Here is an 8,130-nt window from a genome sequence, read left to right as displayed (position 1 = left end):
AGGTGACATACAAGCAGGCTCCTGCAGCAGCAGAAGAAGAGATGGCTGTGCTTCCTGTTAATCTATCTTCCCACGATGATGATGATGATGCTAGCCCAAAGGTAATGGAAAGAATGAATGTGTTTGAGTCAGTACAGGGTACACTATTAACTTGACAGACGAGTTTCTATTTGAATGCCATTTGGTCACACACATGTTTCAGTTCATGTCCTCATGGGGCCCTGTATGTTACTCTTCATGCAAAGGATTTTTCCAACTGTTCTCTTCCACACACACACAAGTTTCAGTTCAGGTCCTCATGGGGCCCTCCGTATGAACTGCTTTTTTAGTGATTGTGAACCTACAGAAAACACTTCTCACCATCAGAACTTAAGTATTTACACTACAAATAATGCACTTTCTGAGCTGCTGCATACTGAAGAAAATATTTTGAAGTGAGATCCCATTTTAGGCCTCTTTTGTGATGTCATGATAGGGAGACCTCTAAGAATGACCCTCATGGGGCCCTAACATCTTGTTCTATATCTAAACACCAGGTGACATACAAGCAGGCTCCTGCAGCAGCAGAAGAAGAGATGGCTGTGCTTCCTGTTAATCTATCTTCCCACGATGATGATGATGATGCTAGCCCAAAGGTAATGGAAAGAATGAATGTGTTTGAGTTCAGTACAGGGTACACTATTAACTTGACAGACTAGTTTCTATTTGACTGCCATTTGGTCACACACACACACAAGTTTCAGTTCATGTCCTCATGGGGTCCTCCGTATGAACTGCTTTTTTAGTGATTGTGAACCTACAGGAAACACTTCTCACCATCAAAACTTAAGTATTTACACTACAAGTAATGCACTTTCTGAGCTGCTGCATACTGAAGAAATATATTGAAGTGAGATCCCATTTGGGCCTCTTTGTGATGTCATGATAGGGAGACCTCTAAGAATGACCCTCATGGGGCCCATTATGTGGATCTCTCTTTCTGTAATTATTTCTCAATGGGTGACACCTCTCACTATTAAAGTTACCATAATTATTCCCTGTTCTTATTTTACACTTTCTAAACTGCTGCATGATGAAGAAAACTTTTTGGAATAAGAACTGTGCAGCCTCTTTTCTGATGTTGTGAGAGTTTATGAGACTCCTAGAAAAATAATTCTGTATGGCTAAAAGTTTTATGCTTATTAGAAAAATCTCATCACATACGCAAAACTTTCTAACTCTTGAATATTTTTACGTCCAGGAATATATCTTTTAGCTTTTTGTCGATACTGAGGGACTGTTGTACTAAAGGATTGGGCAACTTTTGCACTTTTGAAAAAACAGGCTTTTTCATAATTACCTGTGCCTCATTACAAATAACAGCTAAATCACAAACACTGGTGCTAACAGCCCAGCACAGTTGGAGTGAAATATGTATAGTCTGCTTGTGGTAACTGCACCGCAGTGTTTATAAGAGATGTTATGCTCAACCCACCTGATTATTTTGTCTTTATGATGTTTAGGAATTTACTGTCAGAGGATCATCCCTGGTGGATTATTCCGACAGTGATGAAAGCAATGAGAATTGTTTAAATGACCAGCCATTGGGTCCACACTGTGATGAAGTTGTTCCAAAGTTGAGAAGGACAAAAAGCATTCTGGTATGCCCTTGACACTTAAAATACCAATAATTTATTGATCAGTCATTTACCCTTTTAATCTTTTCCCTGTAATTGATTTTGATAAATGCAAACAAAAATGTATAACCGCACCATAATATCACTCTGCAGATGAAAACAGTTCCAGATTTTTCTGATGATCTCTACGATTCAAGTGATGACGGTACAGAGGGCCCTTCAACTCAGTCCAAGTCTGAGATGGCTTCACAAAGGGTGAGTGGAGGCTGTTGCTGTCCTGAAAGACTCTTTGTTATTGCTCTGTATTATCACTTAAAGGTTAAAACCTTCCAAACTGAATACCTCTTTTACTAACTGCACTGTCAGACATACATATAATTGGTCAGATAGTCATAATTGCACGTCTGTTGCTCTAGTTGGTGAGCTTGGTGTTGTTTTTTTGTAGGTGCTGCCCTTTTAGTCGTAAATATTCATTCCATTCATATTTTCTCAAACATTTCAGTACATTTCTGCAAACAGTGTGCCTTTTTAATTCTTACCTCCACATTTGACAACATATTGGGATAAATTTTCTAATTTTTCTGACATAACTAGAGTATTTCCTTCTAACATTTAGGTTTGTATCACTAAACAAAAAGAGATAACCTTCACCCAACACAACTCTCATTTGTAGATGGAGACATTACAAGATTTTTTGTCAACCTCTTAGTGATTCAAATGAGAGTATTGTGGAAGAAACCGATGATGCGGATTCCATAAAGGACCATTCCGATGTGCAATCAGACATTGAAGTTGTTCCAAAGCTGAGAAGGACAAAAAGCATTCAGGTATGGCTCTGACACTTTAACTGCCAATAACTAGGACATGGGGGCCTAGTGGGTGTTGGGTATGTGTTTTCTTCTGCAATTTATGAGGTATTCCTGTAAGTCTCTTGTGGATGCTGCTGAGAAGCTCCTGTCCCTGTCTGATGATCTTGTTACTTGTCCTCACAATCTTGTTCAAGGGGTTCAGTTCAGCACTTATTGAACCAAACCACACTGGGTTGTTAAAGGGTTGATAAAGGTTCCACAAAGCATCCATAGAAAGCTCAGAATACTTTTGGCTGGCCAAGAAACTCTAGAATAACAGTTTACTGCTGCTCTTCAGAATAAGCTTGTCGTTGATGGGGTTGACAAGATATCTACACCCTTAAACATGCTTAGTTTACTGCCCTTTACCTCCAATGTCAGTTATAGTCGAGCTCCGAACAGGCATCTGCTTATATTGTCAGGAACAGGGGCTTTATTCACATGTATTCTCTTGAGCACCCCCTCAATATCCCTTGGGTGAAAACTCTACATATATCAGTGTAAGCAGGCACGTTGTACACAAGGTTGGTACTCAGTTCCTCCCACTCCAGTTTGAAGCTGTGCATAGTTTGGACTTCAGTGTTTGGAAGGCCAGCAAATGTCTTAACACCTTTCCAGAGATCCCTGGTTTTGGCCTCTCGGAAAACCTTTGTCTGATAATTCCTGTACTATTTCATTATTTAGCCTGCCTTGAATAAGTTCAGCCTCAGTCCTGTTGCCTGAAGCAAAAGCTGATTTCTTTTTTGTGTCTTTCAAATTGTTAGTGGTCCTGGATTCTTATCATTATCACTTTTAATACAATAACTATGTGTTCACAAAGATAATATAATTTGTGAGAACATCAATAGCTTCTGCCATACTTGTCTGGGAGATGAGCATTTCCCAGTCAGTGCACTCATTGTCTTGCAAGGTCTCAGTGGCCTCCTCATTGCACGATTGCTTTTTAAAAATGGCCTCTCTTTGTACACAGTTGCTAGCATTACAGAGGCACAGGAGTCAGAAGATGAGGACAGTATGATGTCACTGCCAGCCAGCACCTCTGCAGCGTCTGCCCAAAACCAGAGAAGTTCTGCAAAAACTAGAGGTGAGCTGAGAAGAATAAGGCAGGTTAATGGACGAATTCTGTCCATTTATCTGTAAAAGACACAGTCACCATGTAATAATTATATAATTCTATAAATCTTTACTGTCTATCACTACAATTTCATAGTTGTCACAATGACAAAACAAGGTATGCAAAGACCAAAATGCAGCCAGCTTACTGAGAGCTACTTTATATTCATATTTTAGTCAATAGCTGTCTTGTTTATTTGTTTAAACTATTTTCTGTTATCAGAAGCCAGGATGGCAGAAGCCCAGGAATCAGAAGATGAGGCAAGCACCGCATCACTGCAAAAAAGCATCCCTACAGCGTCTGCCCAAAACCATAGGAGGAAGTTTGCAAAAAAGAGAAGTAAGTTAAGAAGAACAAGGCAGGTTATTTGACTGTGTGACATTTAATATGCAACTTTAAGGCCTAGTGTGTAGTAAGCTAGATAGATGGAGAACACAAAAAAAACCAAAAAACTTCTAGCAGACCAAGTTAGCCTGTAACTATCTGTTGCAATCAGAGGTGCAGGAACTAAATCCACTAAATTTAATTCTCAACAAAATTTGTTCTTGTTTTTTCATAACTCTGACTTGTTTCCTTTATGAAATGGTTGGTCATACTTTTCTTTTCACTGCAAAAGTCATTAAATTCATCAAAATAGTGAATGAACAGATATGCAATCCCACAAACTGTGGGTTGCTAAGTCAAAGGAATAGACACATTTAAGTTTCATGTAGTTGTGGATTGTGAATGTGTATTGTGATTTATAGACAAGCTTGAAGCTCTGGTATCTGCATCATGGTATCACATAGGCTACACGGATTTCTATTACATGATAAAGTTTTAAGGCTGTGAAAACCACAGGTGAGGGAGGGAGATAGCCCTAAATATGCATGTATTTAAAGCTAGGAGAACTGTGGTGAGTTGTGGGATTAAACAGATTTGTTAATTATCTGTAAAATCCTCCATGTTGAAAAGCTTCAACATTTGTTCCCAAGTTTTTTAACTGATATTAAGATATCTTTGAATCAAGGAAAAAATACAAGCTCACTAAATGGCTGAAATAAGTTCACCAAAACAATTGAAAAGTGAGATTTGAACCAAGAAAGACTTGGGTCGCCATCTTGGACATGCCTAGTGTAATAAAATGTGGTCAGACATGTTAAACCTATTGGATTTACAGTTATCTTTACCTTATGCAGTAGAAAGAATAGCTTCACTTCAGAAAATATAGAAAGTAAATTCACCTAATGACTGCCATTGATATACAGTATAAGCTCTACACGCTTTGGGGAAACACTCTCCTTTGAGTCCCTGTTAGTATTCAGCAGTCTCATCTTTGTTGTGCTTTAAGTAACTAGAGCACAATGTCTATGAGTTGAATTAAAAAGCCAATTACAGCAGTTTAAAAACCAGAAATCCCTCAGCTGAATTCTAACTTGGAGCCATAGATCTGGAAACATGTTTATAATTACTTTAACTTGGACTACATCATTTTATCAGTTTATTTTCTCTTAATACTTGACACAGCATAGCTTACTTAAACTACTCAGTTTACTTGCCTCACCTGCGCTGAATTCTGTAATGCATGTGTGGGGCACCAGGGTAAGGCTGTCTGGGTAAGTCACAAAAGTCGTGGGTTATGTTTTGCGTGTGGCAGTGGAAACACTGCACACCCAGTAGGTAGACAGTGACATGGGATTAACTTGATTCCTTTTAAGATGTTTGTCTATTTGGTGAATTATTTCATGGATGAATTCAGTGACTAAAAGGGAAATGAAGGACATCATTTTAATAAAGGGGACATGTCAGAAGTTCTGAACACAGGTAGGAGTACAACAAAAACTGAAGCCTTTTTGATTTTTTTTTCTGCATGTGGATGAACAACACTTTGCATTTGTGAACATTCATTAGCACATAGTAGGGTCTACAGCCAGAAGCTCAGCATGAAGAGTATAGACCACCTCCTTCACAGGGTCATCATTGGTATGGCACTACTGTCAGCCTGGGAACTAAAATGACTGCATAATATTTTAAATCTGGGGTTGACTAAACCATGGATAAGCTAACTTAAAAGACCTCCATCACCTTGGGTTTATTAGGTTTTAGTTCTGTGACACCTAGTGGGTTGTGTGTAAAAGAGCTATAAGGCACCCATTTAGTTAATGGTTGGTAAAACTATGTATATTTTTCTGACTGTGGGAGAGTCCTGTATGGTCTCTCAACCAAGTCAGTACTTCATTGGATGACCAATGGAATCAATCTGATATTGTTTCAGTTCTAGTTATGATTTAAAATTCTCAAAACTCTGTAACTTGTCCTTTTTATGCCCATTTAGGTAAACAAACTGCTGTTAAAAGAAACTGGACACCAGAAGAATGTGCTGCAGTACGACGACATTTAAAGAAATTCATTGTGATGGCGCAAGTCCCAGGGAAGGAGGACTGTCAGCGCTGCATCACTGCAGAACCTCAAGCTCTGAAGAGCCGAGACTGGAGGGCAGTGAAATACTTTATTAAAAATCGAATTTCTTCTCTGCGAAGAAAAATAGAGTGAAAGTGTTTCACTGAACAAGGTAAAAGATAGGCTAGTAGGAGGAAGTTCTATAATATTTGACATAGCCCTACTGGAAGCAAAACAAAGCTCAACAATGTTTTTATATTCTCTGAAGTCTCACACATATAAAATAGATTCTTGCATTATGACATAAACTGAGCTCAGGTGCACCAATGTCCCACTCAGTCTGGCTGTATTTATTCCTGAAATGATTTAGGGAATGTGTTACAGTAGTCATAAATTTAACCACTTTATGTTAAAATATGTTTATATCATAATCTACTTCATATAGCTGAGACTGAAGAGGATCTGAAAACATGTTTGTGCTCTGTTTTACCTCCGGTAAGGACGTCTCAAATACTAAAGCACGTCAAAGTCTCCAATGTTATCATGTTTTTATGTTATTATGTTGTGTTTTTATCAACACAAGGAGCTGTTTTCCTGTTACCAAAGCTCATTGTAATACTCAGCACTTGATTTGCAGCATTAACAGTTTTCTGCATACATGTTATCAGTTATTACATTATGAGAAAATTATAACATAAACTAAGCATGCAGCAATTTTTTTTGTACTTTTTTCTCAAAATAACAAAACTCTGGCTTACTTTATATTATAACTTTTTAATAATGTAGCTTATTTCATCAGGCACATTACGCTGTTGTAATGTAATGTGTTAATTGTTTTGTAGTATGTTCAGATTATAACATAATGAGCTTTTATTACACTAAAGTAATTGCATTATGTGTAGTTAATTACATTTTTTAAGTTAAATACACAATGTGTAGTTGTTGTTTTAGCCATTGCCTCCAGTCATCATAAGTTGGTTTAGACAGAGCTGTTTTTGTTGTTAACTTTACTCAGACCTTAGTTTGTATTATTAACATTTAAAATGCAAATATTGTCTGACAGTCACTCTATCTTTATCCACAAACAACACATGCTCACTGAAGACAAAATGTGTTGCAGAGTTCATTTTAGGGAATGTTTTCTGTAAAAAAAATGACCGATGGTAGTTCCAGAATGAAAAATGTTAACCTTAAATAAGATAAGGGGTTCGTTTGTCAAGAAAAGTCACCATACTTTAGAGAGTTTTCAGCGGGTGATTGTTTTTTAATCATCACTTCACTGCCGTGTCTACCTAATGTGAGGAGAGGAGATGCAGGATGTAAATCTGAATGTAAACCTCTGATGCAGCCCTGCACTTGGTTTGGTAATAAAAAACAAACTAAAGAAACAACTGATATCTCCATTTAGTTAATGGTCCCTGCTAAGATATAAAGGCTAGAAATATTGTGTGTGTGTGGAAGTGGATCCCACAAGTGACGAATGCTAGAAACGGGGTCCCATAAGTAGCCAAAAAACTAGCACAGAGAAAAAAGTTTAGAATTTGGATTAACTGAAGTCACTGAAAATTTTGTTAATTTTTTTTAAGCTTGCCTGATTTTTACAGCAGTCTGGGACCACTGGAAAGGGTGGGTCCCACAATTGGGTAAAAAACTTGGGGCCCCGCAAAGTGGCAAATACGAGTATGTGTGTGTGTGTGTGTGTGTGTCATGTACGTACATACTTTACTGCCCTGAGCGTCTGTTTCCTTCTCAGTAATCAGAATTGAAAATGCAGCTCCTGCAGTCTGCAGCAGCTAATCATCGTGTTCGGACTGATTTTATGACTTTTAAGCGGTTTTATTTTTTCTTCTTCACGGCGCCGCTGGAGGACGGCGTCAGAAACATTCATCACCTCGCAGCAGCTCAGGAGGAAACACACTCATTGGACTTTGTGCTGATTATTTATTGAACTTATTAAAGAGAGAGAGAGAGAGTGGAGCTAATCAGCCTGTTTATCATCTCAGAGCTGCTCGTACAGAGAGGTAAGAATAAGAGAGCTGTTTGTGTTGAGACGTCTGAGTCATTACTGTCACAGAGGCAGCTGTTACTTCCTCTTCTTCCTCCTCTTCCTCCTCTTCCTCCTCTTCACACTCACTGTGTGTTCATCAAACACTCTGAGGCTCTGACATCCCTC

General features: G+C 38.3%; 1 long non-coding RNA gene across 3 annotated transcripts; it reads left to right on the top strand.

The window, feature by feature from the left end:
- The first annotated feature begins 6 nt into the window (after positions 1-6).
- On the top strand, positions 7-6,691 carry LOC117809912. Of its 3 annotated transcripts, none has more exons than XR_004630642.1 (8): positions 7-101; positions 537-635; positions 1,503-1,640; positions 1,770-1,871; positions 2,326-2,443; positions 3,435-3,548; positions 3,801-3,917; positions 5,893-6,691. It is a non-coding gene; the product is annotated as an uncharacterized LOC117809912 (long non-coding RNA). The 3 variants fall into 3 exon arrangements; XR_004630640.1 differs by having other exon boundaries at positions 2,290-2,443; XR_004630641.1 differs by lacking the exon at positions 537-635 and having other exon boundaries at positions 2,290-2,443; positions 5,893-6,690.
- The last annotated feature ends 1,439 nt before the right edge of the window (positions 6,692-8,130 follow it).

The sequence above is a fragment of the Notolabrus celidotus genome, unplaced genomic scaffold (genome assembly GCF_009762535.1).
Source record: "Notolabrus celidotus isolate fNotCel1 unplaced genomic scaffold, fNotCel1.pri scaffold_559_arrow_ctg1, whole genome shotgun sequence".
Classification (NCBI taxonomy): Eukaryota; Metazoa; Chordata; class Actinopteri; order Labriformes; family Labridae; genus Notolabrus; species Notolabrus celidotus.
The sequence above is the reverse complement of the archived record's forward strand: the minus strand, read 5'-3'. Positions and strand labels throughout refer to the sequence as shown.